The sequence below is a fragment of the Mustela lutreola genome, chromosome 2 (genome assembly GCF_030435805.1).
Source record: "Mustela lutreola isolate mMusLut2 chromosome 2, mMusLut2.pri, whole genome shotgun sequence".
NCBI lineage: Eukaryota > Metazoa > Chordata > Mammalia > Carnivora > Mustelidae > Mustela > Mustela lutreola.
The window spans coordinates 159,511,032-159,535,907 of NC_081291.1; the positions used below are offsets into that span (position 1 = coordinate 159,511,032).

The 24,876-nt window shown below is 38.8% G+C and overlaps 1 long non-coding RNA gene across 1 annotated transcript in view; it reads left to right on the top strand.

The window, feature by feature from the left end:
• LOC131825098 (uncharacterized) overlaps positions 1-7,427 on the top strand; it is a 44,005-nt gene extending 36,578 nt beyond the window's left edge. The window contains exons 3-4 of the long non-coding RNA XR_009351127.1: positions 6,402-6,569; positions 7,343-7,427. This is a non-coding gene — a long non-coding RNA (uncharacterized LOC131825098). The remainder of the gene's footprint in view (positions 1-6,401; positions 6,570-7,342) is intronic.
• The last annotated feature ends 17,449 nt before the right edge of the window (positions 7,428-24,876 follow it).

The following is a 24,876-nucleotide window of genomic DNA, read 5'->3' on the forward strand; positions in this document are numbered from 1 at the left end:
AAAAAAAAAGGCACTCTCCCACCAAGAAGAATACTTGAAAGAAAAGTCACTAACCAGGGTAGATTTTAGTCAGTACACCCATTGTTTATTTGGTGAGCCCCTATTAAGTACTAAACATGAACTAGGTAGAGATGAAAAATGTATAAACCAAACTGCCCCTGTCCTCAAGGAGCTCAAATATGCTTAAAAAGAAGGAAATATAAATGAATAGTTAAAGCACAATATGATATAAATGAAAAATAAAGATGGTTATCAGAGGCTGTTCCCATGAGCTCCTGCATATTTCTGCTGGCTATGCCAAGAATATAGGCCCAAGTTTTCTTTACTTGGTTGACTGCTCAGAGTTGGATTTGCAGTGAGCAACCCCAAGCATAAGGTAATGTTTTCTCCAAAGAATAGCTTACTTCTTGCTATAAAAGTGGTGCATCTCCAAGTTAAGTGTTTCTCTCCTTAATACAACCCACTGCATACATAGACAATTTTCTAGCCCCATCTGTGTCACCCCTGCGAGACTTGGAGGACCCAAGGAACTGGCACAGATGGGAAGTTTTGGCTCTACTTTGCTATAAGTAACAAAGTCCTTTGTCTCTGATCCAACAATATCATGTCTTTTGCCAGCATCCATGAAATGTAGGAAGCTAACTTCTTAGCTTGTAAGTAAGGTAAAATCCCAGACCTTTCAAAATTTCTGATTATATTGTCTATTGGGGAAGTAAACTGAGACTTGAGGAATGAACATGGATTTTCTAGGCTGACGAGAAGATCGCATACGCAAGTTTATCCTGTGAAGGCTTTACCAATCTTGCATTTTCTGACCTTTATAGCTCTACTTGGTTCATGAATTCAATTCTTGGAAAAAGTGAGTTTGTGCACCCTCTTTGCAGTAGATCTTTATGAGTTCATGGTTCTTAGTGTGAAGGAGAGGTAGCAGCTAAAAGAAAGACTTCTTATTCTCAGACCTGAGAAACCATAATGTGAAGTGTGTGTGTGTGTGTGTGTGTGTGTGTGAGAGAGAGAGAGAGAGAGAGAGAGAGAGAGAGAGAGAGAGATTGATTCAACTTCTGTCATTTTTAATTAATTTTGGGGGGGTTTACTTTGATACTTTTTCTTAGCTCATTTTTTCATGAAGTGCTAATTTCCTAAACTTTTAGTTAAGGAGGTTTCAGAAGTTTGTTTGCTTTAATTTCACAAATTTCCTTATTTTTAAAAAATTTTAATAACATATCTTATTTAACCCAGTCTATCCAAAATATTTTAACTGTAGCATATAATCAATATTTAAAAATTAGCAATGAAATATTTTACCTTTTTTCATACTAAGTCTTTGAAGTCCCGTGTATATTTTACACTTATAGCACATATCAATTCAGAAGCTAAACTTTTTTTAGTTAGCTTTATTTAAATTGAAGTGTAGTTGATATAAAATGTTGCATTAGTTTCAGGTGTACAACAGTGATTTATAAGTGTATACGTTGTACTATGCTCACCACAAGTGTAGCTACCCTCTGTCACCATATAACACTAAGTACAATACCATTAACTATATTCCCTCTACTGTACCTTTCATCCCATGACTTATTCATTCCATAACTGGAACCCTGTACCTCCCAATCCTTTTTACCCATTTTGCCCATCCTCCTATCCCTCACCCTTCTGGCAACCATCGTTTGTTCTCTGTATTTATGGGTCTGTTTCTGTTTTTTGCTTATTATTCATTTGTTTGTTTTCGATTCCAAATAAAAGTGAAGTCATATGTTATTTGTCTCTCTCTGTCTGACTTGTTTTACTTCTTAGCGTAATACCATCTCGGTCCACCCATGCTGTAAAAAATGATAAGATCTTACCCATTTTTATGGCTGAGTAATACTTCACTCTGTATATGTATGTGTGTATACATGTATACATGTATACACACACACATATACATTCCATTGATAAACATCTTCTTCATCCATTCACTTATTGATAGACACTTGGTTTTCTTCCATATCTTGGCTATTGTAAATAATGCTGCAATAAACATGAGGGTGTATGTATCTTTTCAAACGGTGTTTTCATTTTCTTTGGGTAAACCTATTAGTGGAGTTCCTGGATCATATAATATTTCTATTTTTAATTTTTTTGAGGAACCTCCATACTGTTTTCCATAGTGGCTGCACCAATTTATATTCCCACCAACAGTGCACAAGGACTCGCTTCTCTCCATATCTTTGCCAATGCTTTTTATTTCTTATGTTTTTGACTCTAGCCATTTTGACAGATTTAAGGTGATATCTTGTTGTGTGTTTTATTTGCATACCCCTGATGATGAGTGATGTGAGTACCTTTTCATGTGTCTGTTGGCCATCGGTATGTCTTCTTTGAAAAAATGTCTTTTTAGGTTCTTTGTCCATTTTTAATTGGATTATTTGCTTTTTTGATGTTGCGTTATATAAGTTCTTTATATATTTTGGGTATTATTAGCCCCTTATCAAATAAATAATTTGCAAATATCTGTTCTCATTCAACAGGTTGCCTTATATTTTCTTTTCTTTTTGAGAGAGGGAGAGAGAGAGAGGAAGTGTGTGTACATGGGCATGGGTGGGTAGAGGAGGAGCAGAAGGACAGAGAGAATCCCAAGCCGATCCTGCACCCCTGCGATCATGACCTGAGCCAAAATCAAGAGTGGGCTGCTTGAACCAACTGAGCCATCTGGGTGTCCCTGCCTTTTCAATTTGTAATTAGTTTTCTTCACTGTGCAAAAGCTTTTTATTTTGGTGTATTCCCAATATTTTATGTTTGCTTTTGATTTCTTCACTTGAGGAGACATATTTAGAAAAATGTAGACAGGTAGAGTCATTTAATAACTGAAGTTTTTCCTGACCAGTAGGGTCAACCAGGGTAAGTTTAAGAGTTTGGTGACATCACTAGCCATCAGAGAAATTCAAATCAAATCCACATTGAGATACCACCTGATATCAGTTAGAATGGCAAAAATTGACAAGACAAGAAACAACGAACGTTGGAGAGGATGTGGAAAAGGGGAGCCCTTCTGCCCTGGTGGTGGGAATGTAAGTTGGTGAAGCCACTTTGGAAAACACTGTGGAGGCTCCTCAAAAAGTTCAAAATAGAGGTATCCTATGGCCCAGCAATTGCACTACTGGGTATTTACCCCAAAGATACAGATGTAATGAAAAGAAGGGCCATATGCGCCCCCATGTTCATAGCAGCAGCGTTCCCAATAGCCAAACTGTGGAAGGAGTCGAGATGCCCTTCAACAGATGAATGAATAAAGATGTGGCCCATAAATATAATGGAATATTATTCAGCCATCAGAAAGGATGAATACCCACCATTTACATCAAATGGGTGGAACTGGAGGAGATTATGCTGAGTGAAATAAGTCAAGCAGAGAAAGACAATTATCATATGGTTTCACTTATATGTGGAACGTAAGGAATAGCATGGAGGACATTAGGAGAAGGAAGGGAAAAATAAATGGGAGGAAATCAGAGGGGGAGACAAATCATGAGACACTATGGACTACAGGAAACAAGCTGAGGGTTTCAGAGGGGAGGGGGGTGGTGGGTTGGGATAGCCCAGTGATAGGTATTAAGGAGGGTGTGTATTGCATGGAACGCTGGGTAACATGCAAACAATGAATCATGGAACACTACATCAAAAACTAATAATGTACTGTATGGGGGCTAATATAAATAAATAGATGAAAAAATAAATAACAACAAAAATAGGATAGAATTGAATAAAATAAATAATAGTCAGGTGACAGAAGCCTTCAGAAATCTGAATATATGAAGACAACAGCTTCTGCAGGAGGCACTTCACAATACTGTGTTTGGTCTGTCTGAGTTACTCCATTGACACGGAACTGATGAAGTGTAATCCCTGGGAAGCGTATACAAAAAAGTCCAGTGCTAGTGATTCAAGGTGACATAACTGAGCTTTGCAATAGGGAAGCTTAGCAATCCTCCATTTCTTGTGTAACGTTAAGACATTTAGTTGTGAATTGTGTGATAGACCATTCTTTGTTATTTCCATTTTTAATATTATCTTTGTGATATTATGTATTATGTTTGTGTGTATATGTGTATCTGTATACAATGTGTATATGTATATGCAATGGTTTGAATGTTTTTGTCGCCCCCCCAAATTCATTTGTTAAAATCCTGACCCCCAAGGTGATGATGTTAGGAGGTGGAGCCTTTCAGGAGGTGATAAGGTCATGAAGGCCATAAAAGAGAGGCCCCAGAGAGATCCCTTGCCCCATCTACCATGCAAGGTCATAATGAGAAGATAGTATTCTAGGAGGAAGTGAGCTCTCACCAGACACTTCATCTGCCGGCACTTTGATCTTGGTCTTCCCAGCCCCCAGAACTGTGAGAAATAAAATCCTGTTTTTTTTTTTTTTTTTTTTAAAGATTTTATATATTTATTTGACAGAGAGAAATTACAAGTAGATGGAGAGGCAGGCAGAGAGAGAGAGGGGGAAGCAGGCTTCCTGCTGAGCAGAGAGCCCGATGCGGGACTCGATCCCAGGACCCTGAGATCATGACCTGAGCCGAAGGCAGCGGCTTAACCCACTGAGCCACCCAGGCGCCCAAAATCCTGTTCTTTATAAGCCACCTGGTCTCTGGCATTTTGTTTTAGTAGCCTGAACAGACCAAGGAATTGGGAATAAACTAAATAGAAATAGTCCATGAGGCTAACTGGGAGCGATCCATGAAAGAATACATAGCATATAGTGCCACATTGTATTTAAGTTGTCAATTTAGGGTGCTTGGTTAAAACTTTGTCTTAAAAACATAACCCTAATGGTTGATTTTGAAGCTGTGTAACCCTTACCTGGTACTATTCTTTCCTAATTTCTTTCTTCTTAAATTTCAAGTTTTTATTTAAGCTTTAGTTAGTTAACATATATGGTAAATTGGTGTCAGGTGTAGAATTTAGTGATTCGTCCACTTGTATACAACATCCAGCGCTCATCGCAAGTACCTTCCTTAATCCCCGTCTCCCAAGCAGCCCATCCCCCACCTGCCTCCCCTCCAGCAACCCTCAGTTCGTTCTCTATAGTTAAGAGTCTCTCTCTCTCTCTCTCTCTTTTTTTTAAAGATTTTAGTTATTTATTTGAGAGAGAGAGAGAAAGAGTGTGCGTGCACACGCACTAGAGTGCAGGAACAGGGGAGCAGCAGAGGGAGAGGGAGAAGCAGACTCCCTGCTTAGCAAGAAGCCTAATGTGGGGCTCAGTCCTAGGACGCTGGGATCATGACCTAGGCCAAAGGCAGACACTTAACTGAGCCACCCAGGCACCCCTCTACAGTTAAGAGTATCTTATGGTTTACTTCCTTCTCTCCTTCTCTCTTTCTCTCTCTCTTTATACCCCTTTTGAGACAGGGTTGGTTGGTTATTTATTTCTGAAAACCCTGCTTTTCTGTGTAGTTCCAGTCACAGAAGCATGCTAAGTTGATATTTTCAGAGAAAGTTACTTATGCCTCCCAGAACCTTCTTTTAGGATTTCAGTAAAATTTAGTTCTTTATTGACATAAATATTTAAACAAACTCAGAAAACTAAATGTAGATGAACAGAACTTCATATTTTAATCAGTGAAACCTATAGTGACATCAACTAATCTGAAATATTTAATGATGAACATGATTACTATTATACTTCATAAAATTTAAAAATAAGTGGTAAGCTTTGAACTTTGGCATTAAAGTATACAACTGTTGAAGGGTAGATGAGGCATATTCCCATAAAATGTATTATTGTATTAACTGTAAAAATGCTTTTGAAGATATGATTTAATACATTATATATTACGTTATGTATGAGTACTCAAGGAAGAAATTTCTCTCTGTTCTTGGTACCTGGAATAGTTAGGCTGCTCCTAAACTATTGTTTTGTTTACCTTTTAAGGACTCTGTATTTTATAACTGATTATGTTCCTCTTTACATTGCTGACCCATAGTAAATTTGGAGGATATTATGGCATATATTATCTGCCTTAACCTCACACTTTATCTAACTTTTACTCTACCACTATTTCTTACTTACTAATTTTTATTTATACTTTATAATACTATTTATTTTTTTTTATAAGTGACAGCACTTAATTGAGGGTTGAATAAATAAAGCAAGTAGCTTATATACATAATTACAAGTGGCAGGCATTATGAAAATGCCTATGAAAGGTCGGCTTGGCTGCTCCAGCATTGGTGCTAAATATGGGGAGACTGGACAAAGCAGGAAGTTGTTCTCAATTCTAGATGATAATTCCATGACCCATAACATAGGAGGAAGCAAGAGGTCATGTTTTACAATTTCTCTTGTTGGAGCCTCTCACTCTTAATTGGGACCGTGACCTCAAACTTTCTCCTTTTTCTTCCCTGTCTTCCATTTACAGAGCTTGCCTCAGCAGCACAGACCAAGAGTGTCCTTATAAGGGGAGACCTCTTACCCTCAAACATCTTTCCTTGCTGCCTGAAATGCCACCAGACACAGATTTATTTGAACCACCAAGCAAATGCCTATGGAAGGCCTAAGAATTGGATCTTCCCACTTCCTTCCACAAGTATGTATGGATAAGCAACAGCATTATAAATCTGAGAGGGACTTTAGAGAGTTTAAGGAACTCTCACTTTGTAAAAGGGGACATAGAAACTCCCCAAGGTTAAAGTACTTTGCCCAGGGGCATACAGTTTGTAAAACTTAAAAACCAGGACTAGAACTCCTGACTTCCAACACAGTGTACGATAGAAAATAGATTTTTAAAAGGACTGTAAGGCATCAAACAGTTCTTTGTATATATTTAGTTTATACCTAATATTTATAAAATGCTCTACCAAAGAAGTATCCTTTTGGGGTTGGCACAGAGCCCCCTCGCTCTTAGGGATTCAGTGTTCCTCCAAGTATTACTGTCATGATAATGAGAATAGAGGTCAAGTAAGGTACAAAGAGATAGCCTGGGAAAAGGAATACATGAAAACAAGTGGCAATAGAGAGGAGAGGGGCTGGGGCACCTGGGTGGCTCGGTTGGTTGTGTCTGCCTCCAGCTCAGGTCAGTGGGGTCCCTGCTTCTCCCTCTCCCTGCCCCTCTGCCTACTTGTGCTCTCTACAGTGAAGAGTAAGACATGTGGGACTCTTGGGAGGTGCAGTCAGTTAAGCCTCTGACTCTTGGTTTTGGCTGAAGTCGTGATCTCAGGGTAGACAGATCAAGCCCCAAATCTGGCTCAGTGTGGAGTCTGCTTGAGATTCTGTCCCTCTCCACTGCCTGTACCACTCATGTTCTCTCTCTCTTTCTCTCTCTCAAATAAATAAATAAATCTTTTTTTTTTTTTTTTAAAGAATAAAACATGAAAGGGACAAGGAGAACCCCATAGGCAAGCAGATGCTCCATCAAATATTGTCAATAGCTGGTGACATAACACAGTAAGTGATTAACAATTAAAAAATTGAGTATTCATTTTTTTTCCAATTTATTTATTTTCAGAAAAACAGTATTCATTATTTTTTCACCACACTCAGTGCTCCATGCAATCCGTGCCCTCTATAATACCCACCACCTGGTACTCCAACCTCCCACACCCCCGCCACTTCAATCCCCTCAGATTGTTTTTCAGAGTCCATAGTCTCTCATGGTTCACCTCCCCTTCCAATTTCCCCCAACTCCCTTCTCCTCTCTAACACCCCTTGTCCTCCATGATATTTGTTATGCTCCACAAATAAGTGAGTATTCATTTTACTTTTTAGATTGTTGAGAGATATCAATATATGGCCTTAAAATGAAAATTAATGGAACATCTAAAGAAAGCAAAACCAACAAGTAAAACAAAACTTCCTGAGTAAAATTTTAGTAGGAGGGAGTTCATAAATATATGAATAGATTTTTGATCTGCAGGGAAGTAGTTAAACTGAAATTAAAAAAAAAAAAAAACAACAACTGTCACCCTAGGTATGGTCTATCTTCCTTTAAAGATGCAAATTAAGCATGGACTCCCAAATGTTACTTAGGATAGGAAAGTTACAATTAGCTGCTATAATAATATGCTCTTTGGTTCTTCCTTTGTTTCACAGTGGCTTTAATTAAAGGCCTAGTGATGTCGGAAAGTCACATTAATTATTCATCTGCAAACATTTACATAGACTTCCCTGTACCCCTTCAATAAATTATCAACTTCACATCTCCATAATTTAATCAAATGACTAAAAATATACCATCTCCAGCTTCTGCCCCTCCTCCCTGGGCTTTGTCTCTTCCATGCTATTTGTTACTAGAGAAGACTTCCCACTGTTATTAAGAAAGAAGAGAAGAAAATCTGTCTGCTGAAACTGTGTAGATAGTGTTTCCTTTTTTCCACACTGTCATATTGATTGGTATAAAGCTAGGTTTGCAAATGTCCATAATTTTTTGGAGCAAGTTGAGAGGTAGCATAGAATTGTGCTATTATTAAAAGCCAACATGATGTTGGGATATATTAATAGAAGCATAATATTCAAGAATAAAGCAATTTCTCCCATAATCCTTGGAGTGTGAGGAATCAAGGCTTCAATGACTAGCTTAGAAAAATCATAAAAAGGGAAACCTCTAGGGGTTAGAGCCGAAAGATAAGCATTAGCATAGTTGGAGAGTGAAATGTAAAATTAGAAGTGCCACTTAAGGAAAATTACTCAAGAAGGCAGATGTGAAATTCAATATATAGTTGCTTAGTAGGTCTGCAGTTTGGCCTAACTCTTAAAGGTACATTGGGAAACAATTAAATCCAAAAATTTAAAGGATGGTGAAGGGAAAAACATGGATTTTGGTATCAGCTTCAACCCTGCCATTTACCAGTGCTCTGATTTCTAGACCCTTTCTGAACTTTCCAAAGTCTTCCATATCTTGATAGGTAATATCTTAGCACAGGGTCATTTGATTACTCAGAGTACAAACCCATTCAATCCAGATTAGGCATAACAGATTTACTACAAGGGAACAAAGGAATCTCATGGAATATATATGCACTATCTGTAGTTCAGACTTAAGGAATTTGAAAAGTTTTTAGGCAGCTTTTTCTTTTCTCTAAGTGTTTTCCTAGAGTCTCTCATTTATGATTTCTGTGCAAGATTTGTATTTCCTGAAGAAATTAAAGAGGACCTAAATAAATAGTTGGACATCTATTTTTTGCAGATCAAAAAAACTTAATATAGTTAAGATGGCAGTACTCCCCAAATTGGTCTAGAGATTCAACACAGTCCCTATCATCACTCCAGCTATATGTGGAGTTTTTTTTTTTCCTCAGAAATTGACAAGTTGATCCTAAAATTCATATGTAGAAATCCCAGAGACACAGGATAGCTAAAGCAATCATGAAAAACAACACTGAAGAGCTCATACTTCCTGATTTCAAAATTTACTACAAAGATACAGAAATCAAGACAGTGTGGTTCTGGCATGAGATCATACCTGTATATTCAATGGAATACAATTGTGAGTCCAGAAATAATCCATACATCTATGGTCAACTTATTTTTTATAAAGATGTGAGAACATTCAGTGTGAAAAGAATAGTCTTTTCAACAATGGTGCCGGGACAAATGGATATCCATATGTAAAGGAATGGAGTTTCAGCTTCACTTCACACTATATACAAAAATTAATTCAAAATGGTTGAAAGACATAAACATAAGAACTAGAACTATAAAACTCTCAGAAAGAAAAATAGGTCTAAATCTTTATGGCTTCAAATTAAGAAATGCTTTCATAAATATACCAAAAGCACAGGAAAGTAAAGAAAAAGCACATAAATTGGATTATATCAAAACTAAAAATGTTTGGACATGAAAGGACACTATCAAAAGAGTGAAAAGACAACCCACAGAATGGGAGAAAATATTTGCAAATAATTTATCTGATAAGGGTCTAGTATCCAGAATATAAGGATTCCTATAACTCAAGACAGGAAGTCTCAAGAAGTCTCAAATAAACAATACAATTTAAAAATGGCCCAAGAGCTGGCCGGTTAGCTCAGTTGGTTAGAGTGCAGTGCTAATAAAAATGGCCCAAGGAGGGGCACCTGGGTGGCTCAGTTGGTTGAGCAACTGCCTTCGGCTCAGGTCATGATCCCAGTGTACTGGGATCAAGTCCCACATCAGGCTCCCGCTCTATGGGGAGTCTGCTTCTCCTCTCTCATGCTCTCTTTCACTGTCTCTCTCTTTCAAATAAGTAAATAAATAAATCTTAAAAAAAAAAATGGCCCAAGGATTAAAATAGACATTTCTTCAAAGAAGATATACACATAGCTAATAAGCACATGAAAAGATGCTCCAAATTATTAGGAATCAGGGAAATGAAAGTTAAAACCACAATGAAATACCACTTCATACATACTAGAATAGCTAGAATCAAAGAGATGTAGTAAACACTGGTTAATACGTGGAACAACTGAAACCTTCAGATCCTGCTGGGGAGAGTGTAAAATGGCGCAGTCACTTTAGAAATAGCCTGGCACTTCCTCTAAAGTTTCAATATAAAGTTACTATATGACCCAGCAATTCTACTACCAGCTGTATATCAAAAAGAAATGAAGATACGTGTTCACACAAACACTTATGTCGAATGTTCATAGCAGCATTATTCATAATAGCCCAAGGTGGAAACAAGCCACATGTCCATCAACTGATGAATGGATAAACAAGATATGGTTCAGCCATATAATGGAATACTATTAACCATAAAAGGAATGAAGTTCTGACACACATTACAGTATGGATGAACCTTGAAGAAATTATACTAAGTGAAAGAAAACAGTCACAAAAGATGGTGTGATTCTATTTATATGAAATGTCCAGAATAGGAAAATACACATAGAGGGAGAAAGTAGATTAGTGGTTGCTTAGAGATGGGTAGGGGTTGGGGGCAGGAAATGGGAGTAACTGTTAATGAGTATGGGGTTTCTTTTGGAGGGAGGAAAATATTCTAAAATTTATTGTGGTGGTGGTTGTACACCTCTGTGACTTTCAAAAACCATTGAATTGTACATTTTATTTATGTATTTTTTAATTGTATACTTTAAGTGGGCAAATTGTATGACTGATGAATTATATCTCAATAAGGCTGTTTTTTAGAAAGATTTACATTTTCTGATTTGTGGAGACTCTGGTTTGCTTACTGGGGAAGGGTGAAGGGAGGGGATTGATTATAACCCCTAAATCTCCAAACTATGGCATAGCTTCTCAAAAATGGGCTGTGAGAGGAACTGATGGTTATTGCTAATATAAAAATACTATATATATACCTCAAAATTGGAAGGATTCAATGAGATAACATGTAAAACATCAAGGATACTATCTAACTAGTTTCCCCTTTACCATTTTGTTTTAGTTTTTACTTTTTGTCATATTGAAATGACCATTATTAGGTATATCACCCATTGCAATCTTTTGTGGCATGGTTGGTTGCCCATAGAGGCCAGGGAAGTAGGGTACTTTGTATATCCTGACAGTAGTCTGTTACTAAGGTCTTGGATAATCCTGGTAAGCCTGCGTTCTGAGCTCTTAAAAATCCTCCAGAATCTTCAGGCTTGGCAAGGTATTAGGATCATCCTTTCCCACATCTAATGCGCCTGGAGCAGTGGTGTCTCCAGAGGACTCCGAAAGGACATGATGATGAATTCAAACTCAGGGGCTATGAGTCCCGCAAGTGTCCCCAAAACCCTGAGGATTTGTACTGTGAATTTTCCTGTGAACCAGAGCAAGTCTCACCAACCCACCCCAGTTCAAATTCATACCAGAAGGCTTTCTTGGGGGACATTACGTGCCTCCCTAAAAAGGGACAGTCTACAGCTGTCTTCACTCTTTGACACAGGTAAGTTGAATCTATGGCAAGTGACATGTTAGCCTATGGCAACTTGTTTATAAATTCTGTATTCTTAGTTTTGAATTTTTGATAGGGGGTGAGCTATTCAGTTTATGTAGTTGAATTTGATACTCTGGGTTTCTCATAGAACTTTTGCTGTGTGAGCCTTATTTTTCAGATAAGGGTTGATCTGTGGCCCCAGTCTTAATAGATTTCTCAGACTGTGGTGTTGTGTTTACCATAAATACCAGTCAGTCTTCATGTTTTCTTGTGTGTTACCTTTGAGAGGGTAGCCATCAGTAGGTAGCAGCTCCCACATGGTCATCTCAAATATTCCTTAGTATTTCTCAGAAGTGGCTTGGCTCCATTGGTGTTAGGGAACAGGACACATGGGCGCCAGCTGCTTTGACAGGGCCAGAAACAGAATTATCTCTGAATCCTACATAATTTCTCAGAATATATAAAGTTGCTGAGTAGCATGCAGTAGAAAAATATAGGCAGTATCAGTGTTTCTGCATCTGTTTTATTCATAGTTTATTTCTGATAGGCTGCTTTCAGACTGCATGTTATAACCATTTATGTTATAACTGGCAGAATGGGAGAGTGGAAAGAACATTGTATCAATTCCTCACTATTTCTAGGATGATGAATTGTATCCCTTGTGTATGTCACTTAACCTTTGTGCAATGAACGTAATTCTTCTTACTAAGGTGTGGTGGGAGTAGATTGTGCCTGGCACAAAGAAGGAAGATTCTCGCTGAGTTGTAACTTGAATCTAAATTCACCTGACTGGGGAATGGATTCCTCAAGGCCCAGCTCACTTTGTTATCTCCTCTCTGGACCCTCTCAGACTCTAACCATGTTCTTGACAGTGTAATTGTAATTTGTCCTTTGTACTTCCTCAGTCTCTTAGGGCTCTGTGGTGGCAATACCCTCATGGTTTAAAGGCATTACTGGAAGACTACAAGTATTGGCCATTTGCCTTGTGACCTTCCTACAGTGCTGTGATTTGAAGAGATCAGACGTTAAACCTTGTATCATTTTCTCCCATGGGGGTTTGGAAATTGTTTCATTTCCTGTATGCACCGGCTGAACTTTACTATGATTAAAGCGCTGAAGGAAAGTGAAACACTTTTATCCTGAGTTGAATCTTCAAACTGTTGGTTTCTTCCACTTCTATTATACCTTCAATAACTTTTATACATTTTTACTTCTCTTCTCAAACCATACCTAGCATCTCATCTCCTACTCCCAAGATTTTGACATTTTGACCTTGTCCTTTTTTTCCAGTGGAGAAAATCAACATCAGGTTCATCTTAAGTTTTCTCCTCTAACATCTGCAAATTATACCCTTCTTTCTTATGTTTGTCTGTCTGTTTGTTTGTTTAAAGATTTTTACTTATTTGTTCTAGAGACAAAGAGAGTGCGCAGAGGGAGAGGCAGAGTCTCTCAAGCAGACTCTGTGCCAAGTGTGGAACCTGATACAGGGCTCGATGTCATACCCCTGAGATCATGACCTGAGCTGAAACCAAGAGTCAGACACCCAACCCACTGAGCCACCCAGTCACCCCAGAAGAGCTTATGTTTCTTTACTATCTCATTTCCTATATACTCCTTAGCCTATTCCAATCTGACTTGTCTTTAATATTGGAATTTCTCAAGTGACCAGGATTCAATGGGATTTTCTTCTCCTGATCCATCTTAACCTTTTTATGTTATTTGATCTTTTGACAATGCACTCCTTTAGCTGTGGCTTCTGAGACATTTTTCTCTCCTGGTTTTCTTTCTACTTCCCTGATCTTTGTATCATAGCCTCCTTAAAAGGCTCTTCTTTCTCTCATCTGCTTATTCTTTCATTTATTGATTGATTTAATTCTACACAGTTTTTTGAGTGCCTCCTATGCACTAGGCTTTGTACTAGGTACTGGGATAAGTATAATGGAAGAGAATATTGATAAGGCCTGTCTTCTTGGAGCTTAGTTATAATTGGGGAAATCTTCGGTAAACAAATAAGCAAACAGTTACAAATTATGATTAGTGCCATAAAGAGATAGAGTGAATGATGGGAGACTCACTATAGATATAGCGAGTAGGGAAGACCTCTTGAAGGAGAAACCAAAAATAGAGTAAAGAGCAGAACAACATTCTAGCAGAAGAAATGCATTTAAATGACATACAGAGCCATGGGAATGGATGAAATCACTTGAAGATGAAAAAGAGAATGTTTAACATTAAAAGTTGAGCAGAGGAGGAGTCAGCAGAGAAAATAGAAATGGCCAAGATAGTTGGAGGCATATGTGATGAGTGAGCTGGGAAGATGTGGTAGGCAGACTAATGGTCCCCAAAACATCTAAGTCCTGATCTTCAGAACCTTGTAATATGTTGGGTCACATGGCAAAAGGGAATTAAGATTGCCCATGGAATTAAAGTTGCTAATCAGCTGACCTTAAAATAGGAAGATCATCCTGGATTATGTGGGTGGTCCCAGTAGAGTCACAGGAATCCTCACAAAAGTGGAAGAAGGAGGTGGAAGGCCACAAGGCAAGGAGTACAGACAGCCTCTAGAAGCTGGAAAAGCCTCCCTAACCACACCTGGATTCTAGACCCATTGTGGACCTCTGACCTTTAGAACTGCAGGGTAATAGGTTGGTATTGGTTAAGCCACCAAAAGTGTGGTAATTTGGTGCAGCATCAATAGAAAACTAGGTTGTGACCTTAGCCGCAAGAGGGTTGTGAGCCAAGCACTCTCCTCAGCTTCTCATTATCTCTACTTGCTCTGGACAATCTTATTCTCACCGTGGCTTCTGTCCAAGCATATACTCCTGCCTCCCACTCTGCAGCTGTCACTTGTCTGAACTACAGATTTGTAACAGAAATCTTTACTTCACCTGGGTATCTCCTAGGCACATTAAATAGGTGTAAAGGCAAATTTATCGATCTTTTCCCCAAATCTGATTTTTTTTTTCCTATGCTGCTTATCTCTGTGGTTGGTACCAACATTGATTCGGTTGCCCGGAAATCCTCTATCACTTCTCACATTGAATCATTAATTTCTACTGAGTCTCTCTGCTGACCCGTCCCCACCTCTCCTTTTTATTGTCACTGCCTTGGTTCAGGCTTGATCAAATCTAGCCTGAATTATAATGGTATCAAGCTGAAATTCCTGCTTTCCTGCCCAATTACCAATCAATTTTCTATGCTGCTGCTGTAGTATTCTTTCAAAAATATAACCAAAGGTGTTACTTTCCTGCTTACATTCATTTGGTAGCTCTGCGGGAGCTTTTGACATCTCAACTTGGCAAAACTGAACGAAAGTCCCTGTAATTCCATTTCTAGTATGTAAGAGTTGGAGGGTGGTAGCAACATACACCTCTTCCAAGTTATTTAAGCAGACACTAATTTAGGTGCCGCTGAAAAAGAGATTTGTCAGATATCATAAAAGTCCTCTAATTAGTTGACTTTAAATTTTAATCAGAGAGATTATGCTGCGTGGGCCTGACTTAATCATTGGAAGGTCTTTAAAAGAGGGGTGGGCCTTCTCTGAGTGCAGAGAGGCCTAACTGTGAATAATGAGCTTTATCTTGTGCCCATGGAGCTGCAGCACGCTCATGATGTGGACGTCAGAATTGCCGAGCCACCCCCAACTCTGGGGCAAGCCAGTGCCATGCAATAAAACCTTCTGTGTCTATGTCTATATCTGTATCTATATCTAGACCTGTATCTAGATCTCTCTCTCTCTCAATCTCTCTCTCTCTCTCTCTGTGTGTGTGTGTAGCCTACTGGTTCTCCAGTTGAGTGGTGACCAATATAGAAGCTGGTATCAGAAGCTGTGGCTCCAGAGGAACAGAATCTTTTTTTTTTTTTTAAAGATTATTTATTTTAGAGAGAGAGAGTCAAGCAGAGAGAGGGATAGAGGGAAAGAGAGAATCTTAAACAGACTTCCTGCCCTGCTGAGAGCAGAGTCTGACATGGGGGTCCATCCCAGGAGCCCAAGATCATGACCCAAGCCCAAATTAAGAGTAAGATGCTTAACCTACTGAGCCACCCAGGTTCCTTCAGAGGAAAAGAATCTTAAGGATGAGTTCTCTGAATTGATTTTTGCATTTTATGGAATTGGTTCTCTGATTAGATTTAAAAGCACTAATGACTGACTCTATTTCCAGTGGCATGAAGTGGCAATAATGTTAATAAAATTACCATATTGAGATATCTGTAATCAACTACAGAGGGCAAGACTCTGGGTCACCAAGTATTAGCAACCTCAGTACATTTTAGTCAAAGTAAGAAATTAAATGGGATTGGTTGGTTGTTTTCTACTGCACTGGAAAAAGTAGGGGACAAAAATTATGAGCTCAGGGCTTCAAATTCCCAGTTCAAGTTACACATAATGACCTGAAAGCTTCTATAAATTTCCTGAAAGAAGTCCTTACTTCCTTTAGCTGCAAGGCCAGGACTTTCTAAAACCAAACGCCGAGCTTCCTTTTGCAAGTGGCTAAATTATGACACAGAATGAATTTCCAATCCTACGGTGTCTATTCGGTTAAAAATAGATCATTGCTGGGTTGGAATGGGATCAAGAACATATGCTAGATTCCGCTGAAGATGAGGGAACTTGGACCCCTAAATTTAAGAGGCTTTTTTGTTGGTGGTGGTGGTGATTAGTAAAAGCAGCCTTTGCTGTCCTGCCTGCAAAGGTTAGTGGTATATGTGAGACTGGGCTTGAGCCCTGTAGGTATGAAATCGACCCTGAAGGCAGAAGCACATTGTATGAGGAAGTGGTCCAAATGCCGATGATCTCTTCTCCTGCTTTATTCCCTTCTCTTTCCCAGCCTGTTCTTACAGCCTCGTGAGGAGTTCTCTATGACTAGTTGACTGAGCAAGAGAAAACTCAAGCCTGGTTTTACAGCTGTTTCTGTGTGATATACAGGCACCAACCCAAAGTGGACAACTGCCATACTATATACGGCCCCTCTCTGGGACATCCCTGTAAGCAAGTGGGTTAAACTCTGAGCAGTGCACCTGGTTGTTTATTTTGCTTGGAGGGAGAAATGGCCAGGTGTGTGACTGCATACTGATTGATGGGCTGTGGCCAACAGTGTGGCTGGATGGTCAGGGACTTAGGAGGAACGTGGTTAGAAAAGTGGTAACAAGGAAGTCTGGGGAAGAGGGATGAGAATGGGAAAAAGTGTGAAGATGTTTGTGTACCATGTGAATCCTCACCAGAGGGTAATCTCAGCAGAGGAGGATTTTAATAATCCAGGGGATAGAGTGACATGTTCTGTGGATACCAGTCAGCCTCTTTCCCCAGCCACTCCTGACATTGCCCAGTAGACTCATGAACCAGTGACCGTGGTGGCAGGGATCAAGGTTATGCATGGGCTTGGCAAGATGGAAGAGCACTCATCAAGGCCAGGCTAGTGATAGGCACTGCTCGGTGACCAAACTACCAGAAGCAGAGCCAATATTGGGCCTCCCTTATGGCATCATTTCCTGGGGTGATCAACTGATTCCCCACTGGCAGGTTGATTACCTTGGACAGCTTTCATCATGGAGAGTGCATCACTTTGTCTTTACTAAAATATAAACTTATTCTTAACATGGATTTTCCTTCTCCATGCACAAATGCTTCCATGAGAACATCCATACTTAGATTTATAGAATGCCTTTTTCACTGTTATGGTATTCCACATAGCATCACTTCCAACCAAGAAAGTAATTACATGGCAAATGAAGTGCAGCAATGAACCCATACCAGTGGACCCATGGCCATGGAATTGCCTGGTCTTTTCATGTTCTCCATCATTCCAAGAAGCTGGTTTAAGATAATAGGTGAACGCTTCTCTGAATAACTAGCTGTGGTGCAGGTACATAGAATTACTTTGCAGAACTGAGACAGTATCTTCCAGGATGCAGTATGTATTTTAAATTTAGTGTATAATATTTGTTACTGTTCCTTACACAGCCAGGATTCATGGGTCCAAGAATCAAGCTGTGAAAATGCCACTGCCTCCTCTCACTATTTCCCTTAGTGACACACAAAATTTTTGCTCCCTGGTCTGCATATCTTTAGGTTCCACCAAGTGTACACAATTATTTCACTGAACTTGAAATTGACATGGCCGCCTATCAACTTTGGGCTCCTCCTGCCTCAGAAACAACAAAGAAGGGGGTTGCTGCACAGGCCATGATGACTTATACGACCAATCTTACATGTTTGAGATTTTTGGAGCTTAACAGGGGCATCAGATGTAACATTCCTTAGAAATAGAACTCAAATTCCTCAACTTCAACAGTAAATGAAATAAATCAACATCACTACCTGTATGTTGATATCTGTGTCAAGTAATTGAGTTTAAATTTCCAGGACCTACAATATCCCACAGGTAAGATACATGGTGAAAGTACCATACTCCCTAAGTCAAATGAATATCCTCACCTATGAGCCCTCCTCCTGAGTCTCTTTGTCTTTTAGCCATGGCAGGATCACCTTTTGTCAAAAGCAGTGACCACAAATAATGTGAAGATTGCAACTGCTGTGATACATGATATATCACTCTCTCCTTCAGGGACTTCTTTACTTAGTGTAAAAAAATTTTTTTTAAGATTTTATTTTTAAGCAATCTCTACACCCAAAGTGGGGCTCAAACTCACAACCCTGGGATCAAGATCACACACTCTCCTGACTGAGCCAGCCCGGCAACCCTCCTTAGTGTAATTTTTTTCTGTCAGGAAAACATGTAACCCAGACATCCAAGGCTTGACCCAGCTGTGGGTATGGCTGTGACCATAGGGCATTTATGCCCAGCCTGTTCCTTAGTCTCCTTGTTCATATGGGACCTCATCTCCTTCTCAAAGGTTTCCCCCAGCTGTTTCAAGCAGCCTCCACAATTCTGATGTTTCACATATGCTCATAAATAATTATGTCTATGCTCTTCCCCTCTGGTGTAACCCCGTGACTGCAAACCACAAAAGAAGTACCTTCGCCTGACAAAGAGCTTTTGTTTCAAGATGTTCTCCGCAGGGCACTGCTGCCTTCGACCTGCTCTCTTCCAAGCCTGTGTTTCCTGGTGGGGTTGGGGGAAAGGGAGAGGAGTCTCTCTGATTCTGTATGCATTTGGTCACCTAGACAGAAGGTGGCCCTGTTGTGTTCAGAGCCTCCTGCAGTCTTTCATAAATATACTTCCTTGGCCTTTTGCCCTACTACTGGTCTCAGAGGAACTTGAACTCATCCATCAGTACAGCCACGTCCTGACGAGAAATGAGAAAGGAGAAAAATGGGCATAGCGTTCCCATCACTGTCCCCAGTTTCCTCCTGTCTTTATTCTGCTGCTGCATCTATACCTTTCTGTCTCCTCTTAGCAAAAATTAAAAAATCAAACCTCCAAACCAAAAAGAAACAAAGGCAGAAAAGAGCCAAGCCCTGCACCTCAAAAGACTCCTATAGTCTAAAGATAGATACTTGGATGCTACTGATACTTCAGACCATATGATTCTTAGCTGTCCAGGAAGGTACTCTAGGACAACTAAAAAGTCAGTTGTTATTTGGGTATGCTTGCTTTAACAGCACATCTCCCATCATTTTATATTTTTTCCCTTAAGTATTCCAAATATGTACCAGTCTTATATCTAGAACAATACTGCAGCATGTTATTTCAGGCATGGATATAAATACAGTAATTCTACAGGCTAGATCCCAGGAAAAGAGGTTAGCTCCTTCTATTAGAGATCAATTTATTTTTGCTTTCAGTTTTCAAAAAACTAAGAAAAATACATTTGAAATTCATGCTGAGAGCCGAGGGTTAAAAACTATAGTCTCTGCCTTTTTTTTTTTTTTTTTTTTTTTTTTTTTGGTCTGGAAGAACTGTGAGAGAGCATGAGCTCTAAAGCCAGAAACACCTGAATTCCAACTTCATTTACTTACATATTCTTGGTCATGGTGGTCTATGGACTTTGCTTTACCCCTTTGAAAATTGAAGATATGTCCCACTATTCATGTCAGAATTAAATAAAATGATGCCAAGTGCCTGGTACCCAGGGGCTCAACTGGGTTACTTGTTACTTCCTCCTACGCAGTGCCTGTTCTTCCAGAGTTGTCTTGTACTTCACGGAACCATTGCTGTATGGGATTTCAGAGCTGGGAAGAAAGAGACCTCAATTTTCATTGCCATGACGACAGAATCAGAGCAGTGAAAAATTTCCTTCCCCAACAGGAGCAACTGTTAACAAAGTAGCACCTTTTTAATTGGTTGCAAATATGTGATTTCTTTCCTTCTTTTTGCCCCTTTCCTCCAACTAGTTCCCCTAATCCTACGTATCTACCCTGAACCGACCAAAAGAAGTTAGTGATTGATTTTCTACCAACCATGAAAATACTAGCAATGATCTAGTACTTTTATATCACTTGCCTTCTAACTGCTGCCTGCAGAATATCATGGAAAGTACCTGGGATTTTATTATAATCTAAAATTAGATCTTTCCGTCATTAATGTCTATATTTAACAGATGTCTTTAAGCTATATTTACATATTATTCATAAAATTTCAAAGAGTTACAATGGTCATTTAGTCTTTCTTTCATCCTCTAAATAGAATCATATCCAAAAAGAATTTTTCTATTCTTTGTTTTGACATGCCTGAAGCTGACTCAATTAATTTCCATGGTAATATATTTCACTCCTTCATAGTTTTTGTGGTGTTAATAACCAACTCAACCTACTAAGACTTAAGCCTCTTCTCTCTTTTACCAAAGATATAGAAAATAGATATATTTTTATTTGCTCTAATTAAGATCCCAAGTTACAACCTCTTCTTTATGATAGTTAACTTTTTGTCATGCAAGAGTACAAAGCTATTTTATTATATATTTATTTACTTATTTATTTTCTAAAGATTTATTTATTTATTTTTAGAGAGAGGGAGAGAGAGAGGAGGAGCAGGGGCAAGGGGCAGAGAGAGAGTAGAGACAGTCTTAAGCAGCTTCTGATCTCAGTGCAGAGCCTGATGCAGGGCATAGAGCCTGGTATGGGGGGGTTGATCCCAGGACCCTGAGATCACAACCAGAGCTGAAGCAAAGAGTCAAATGCCTTAACCAACTGTGCCACCCAGACACCCCAGTACAAAGCTATTTTAAAACAATGTATGGGGGCGCCTGGGTGGCTCAGTGGGTTAAGCCGCTGCCTTCGGCTCAGGTCATGATCTCAGGGTCCTGGGATCGAGTCCCACATCGGGCTCTCTGCTCAGCGGGGAGCGTGCCTCCTCCTCTCTCTCTGCCTGCCTCTCTGCCTACTTGTGATCTCTCTCTGTCAAATAAATAAATAAAATCTTAAAAAAAATACTCTAAAAAAACAATGTATGCCCAAATGGCTATCAGACACATGAAAAAATGTTCATCATCACTAGCCATCAGGGAGATTCAAATTAAAACCACATTGAGATATCACCTTACACCAGTTAGAATGGCCAAAATTAGCAAGATAGGAAACAACGTGTGTTGGAGAAGATGTGAAGAAAGGGGAACCCTCTTCCACTGTTGGTGGGAATGCAATTTGGTGCAGCCTCTTTGGAGAACAGTGTGGAGATTCCTCAAGAAATTAAAAATAGAGCTTCCCTATGACCCTGCAATTGCACTCCTGGGTATTTACCCCAAAGATACAGATGTAGTGAAAAGAAGGGCCATCTGTACCCCAATGTTTATAGCAGCAATGGCCATGGTCGCCAAACTGTGGAAAGAACCAAGATGCCCTTCAACGGACGAATAGATAAGGAAGATGTGTTCCATATACACTATGGAGTATTATGCCTCCATCAGAAAGGATGAATACCCAACTTTTGTAGCAAGATGGACCGGATTGGAAGAGATTATGCTGAGTGAAATCAGTCAAGCAGAGAGAGTCAAGTATCATATGGTTTCACTTATTTGTGGAGCATAACAAATAACATGGAGGACATGGGGAGATGGAGAGGAGATGGGAGTTGAGGGAAATTGGAGGGGGAGGTGAACCATGAGAGACTATGGACTCTGAGGGTTTTGAAGGGGCGGGGAGTAGGAGGTTGGGGGAGCCAGGTGGTGGGTATTAAGGAGGGCACGGATTGCATGGAGCACTGGGTGTGGTGCAAAAACAGTGAATTCTGTTATGCTGAAAAGAAATTTAAAAAATGCATATGGAGACCCTAAAAAATAAAAATAAATGAAAAAAAGTATGACATTAAAACACAGTTTTATTAAAACACATTAAAACACATTTAGAGAGAAAGTTGAGAGAGAGAGAGAGCATGAGCTGGGGTGGAGGGACAGATGGAGACAGAGAATCCTAAGCAGGCTCCATGGCCAGTACAAGAGCCTATGGTGGGCAGCTCGATCCCACAACTCTGAGATCATGGCCTGAGCCAAATCAAGTCAGTTGCTCGACCTACTGAGCCACCCAGGTGCACTAAAACATATTTTTAAAAGCTTTTTTTGAATGCCTGATTCCTTAATTGCAGTTTGGCAGAGATCTGTAACAAAGGTCAGGCTTCAGAGATCAGTAAGGAAGTTATTAAATGAAAAATGTTTTTTATTGAGTTATAATTGACATATAATATATTAGTTTCACGTGTATAACATAGGAACTTAACATTTGTATACATTGCAAAATGATTACCCCAAGGCTAGTTATCATCTGTCACCATATAACGGTAACACATTATTGACTATATTCTCCATGCTGTACATTATATTCCCATGACTTATTTATTTTTATAACTGGACATTTGATTCTCTTCATCCATTTTGTCTCCCCATCCCCAAGCCCTCTGACTCTCTGGTAACCACTAATCTACTCTCTGTATAAGAGTCTGGGTTTTTTTGTTTATTTGTTTTTGTTTTGCTTGTTTTGTTATTTTATAAGTGAAATTATACAGTATTTGTCATTGTCTTATTTATTTCACTTTGCATGATACCCTAAAGGTTTATCTATGTTGTTAAAAATGGTAAGATCTAGGGGCACCTGGGTGGCTCAGTGGGTTAAAGCCTCTGCCTTCAGCTCAGGTCATTATCGCAGGGTCCTGGGATTGAGCCCCACATCAGGCTCTCTGCTCAAGCGGGGAGCCTGCTTCCTCCTCTCTCTCTCTGCCTGCCTCTCTGCCTACTTGTGATCTCTGTCTGTCAAATAAATAAATAAAAATCTTAAAAAAAAAAGGTAAGATTTCATTCTTTCTTATGGCTGGGTAGTATTCCATTATATAGAGAGAATATATTTATATATAAAATAATAGTATCTATAAATATATGTTCTGTAAAAGAAATATATTTATATATTTATAAATATATATGTATATAAAATAAATATCCAATATGTGTATATTCAATCGTGTATTAAATACACACACACACCACATCTTTAACCATTCATCCATTGATGAATACTGAGGTTGTTTCCAGATCTTTGCTATTGTAAATAATGCTGTTATGAAAATATCTGTTCAGTTTAGTGTTTTTGTTTTCCTTGAATAAATACCCAGTAGTGGAATTTCTGAATCGTGTGATCATTCTATTTTTAATTTTTTGAGGAATCTGTTTTCCATAGTGGCTCAACCAATTTACATTCCCGCCAACAGTATACAAAGTTTCACTTCTTTCCACATCCTTGCCAATATTTCCTGTCTTTTTGATTTTAGCCACTTTGACCATTATAAGATGATATTTCATTTTCGTTTTCATTTGTTTTTCCCTGATGATTAGTGGTATTGAGTATCATTTTATGGGATTGTTGGTCATCTGTATGTCTTTTTCGGAAAAATGTCTATTCAGAATTTCTTTTTTTTTAAATATATATTTTATTTATTTATTTGATAGAGAGAGATCACAAGTAGGCAGAGAGGCAGGCAGAGAGAAAGGGAAGAAGCAGGCTCCCTGCCGAGCAGAGAGCCCGATGCGGGGCTCGATCCCAGGACCCTGAGATCATGACCTGAGCTGAAGGCAGAGGCTTTAACCCACTGAGCCACCCAGGCGCCCCTCTATTCAGAATTTCTGCCCATTTTTTAATTGGGTTATTTGTTGTTAATGAGTTGTATGAGTTGTTTATATATTTTGGATATTAATGTCTTATCAGATATATGATTTTTTAAATATCTTCTCCCATTCAGTGTTGTCTTTTTGCTTTGGTGGTTTCCTTCACTGTGCAGAAGCTTTTTAGTTTAATATATTTCCATTTGTTTATTTTTACCTTTGTTCCTCTGCCTTCAGACTCAGATTCAAAAGAATGTCAAGGAGCTTACTGCTTATGTTTTCCTCTAGGAGTTTAATGGTTTCAGGTCTTATGTTCAAGACTTTAATCCATTTTTGTATATGGTGGGAGATAGTGGTATAATTTTATCTTTTGCATGTAGGTGTTGAGTTTTCCCAATACCATTTATCAAAGAGACTGTCCTTTCCCCATTGTACATTCTTGCCTCCTTTGTAGAAAATTAATTGGCTACATATGGGTTAATTTCTGGGCTCTCTTCTGTTCTTTATCTCTGTGTCTGTTTTTGTTCCAATACCATACTGTTTTTATTACTATTGCTTTGTAGTACATTTTGAAATTAAGGAGTGATACCTCTCGCTTTGGTCTTTCTCAAGATGGTTTTGGCTATTCGGGGTCTTTGGTTGTTTCATATACATGTTAGAATTATTTGCTCTAGTTCTGTGAAAAATGCCATTGGGATTTTATTAGGGATTTCATTGGATCTTTGGATTGATTTGGGTAATATGGACATTTAAAAATAATTCTTCTAATCCATGAACATGGAATATCTTTCCATTTATTTATATCATCTTTAATTTCTTTCATCAATTTCCTGGTTAAATTTATTTCTGGAATTTTAGTCTTTTTGATGTAATTGTGAATGGGATTGTTTTCTTCATTTGGAAATTAATTCTTAATTTGAAATTTTCTTATTTGAGAAAAGAACTGAATGACAAACATGTCAGTAAAATTATTCCTGTCTCATTGATAAAGGATTACAGCAGATATAGAAGTCATGCTTCTTCCATGCAAATTTCATGCAAATTTTCCATGCAAAATGGA